A 901-nucleotide genomic window follows, 5' to 3' on the forward strand; every position below is an offset into this window, starting at 1 on the left:
AGATTGTGACTCAGCTTTGCTAGAGTCCCCAATTAGAGGTGTCCAGGGTTCTTAAACACACTCTTTTTGCCTTGGATCACGATTTTATTTTTTTTCTTTTTTTTCGTTTTTTTTTTTTTGCATTCACTGCTTTTTCTTGCGTCAAGAATCATTTTTATGATTTTTCAGATCCTCAGTAACATGTCTCCTTTTTCATCATTCTTTCAAGAGCCAACATTCATGAACAACAAATTCAAAAGACATATGCACTGTTCAGGCATAAATTCAGAAGTCAAAGTGTTGCCACCACATCAAAATAATTAATCTGTTATAAAATTCAAAATTCCTGCAATTTTTCTCTTTTTCAATTAAGAACATTTTTCATTTAAGAAAGGTGATGGATTCATAGGACATTCATAACTTTAAGGCATAGACACTAAGACACTAATGATCATAAGACACAAACATAGATAAACATAAAGCATAATTTTCGAAAACAGAAAAATAAAGAACAAGGAGATTAAAGAACGGGTCCACCTTAGTGATGGCGGCTTGTTCTTCCTCTTGAAGATCTTATGGAGCGCTTGAGCTCCTCAATGTCTCTTCCTTGCCTTTGTTGTTCCTCTCTCATGATTCTTTGATCTTCTCTAATTTCATGGAGGAGGATGGAATGTTCTTGGTGCTCCACCCTTAGTTGTCCCATGTTGGAACTCAATTCTCCTAGGGAGGTGTTGATTTGCTCCCAATACTTTTGTGGAGGAAAGTGCATCCCTTGAGGCATCTCAGGGATTTCATGATGAGGAATTTCCTCATGCTCATGTCTTTGAGTGGGATCTCATGTTTGCATTGAGCTCCTTTCACACAGATATCCATGAGGATTTGGACAACCTTTGATTAAAGTTGACCTTTTTTGAGTTTGAAA

Source organism: Arachis duranensis, chromosome 7 (assembly GCF_000817695.3).
Source record: "Arachis duranensis cultivar V14167 chromosome 7, aradu.V14167.gnm2.J7QH, whole genome shotgun sequence".
NCBI lineage: Eukaryota > Viridiplantae > Streptophyta > Magnoliopsida > Fabales > Fabaceae > Arachis > Arachis duranensis.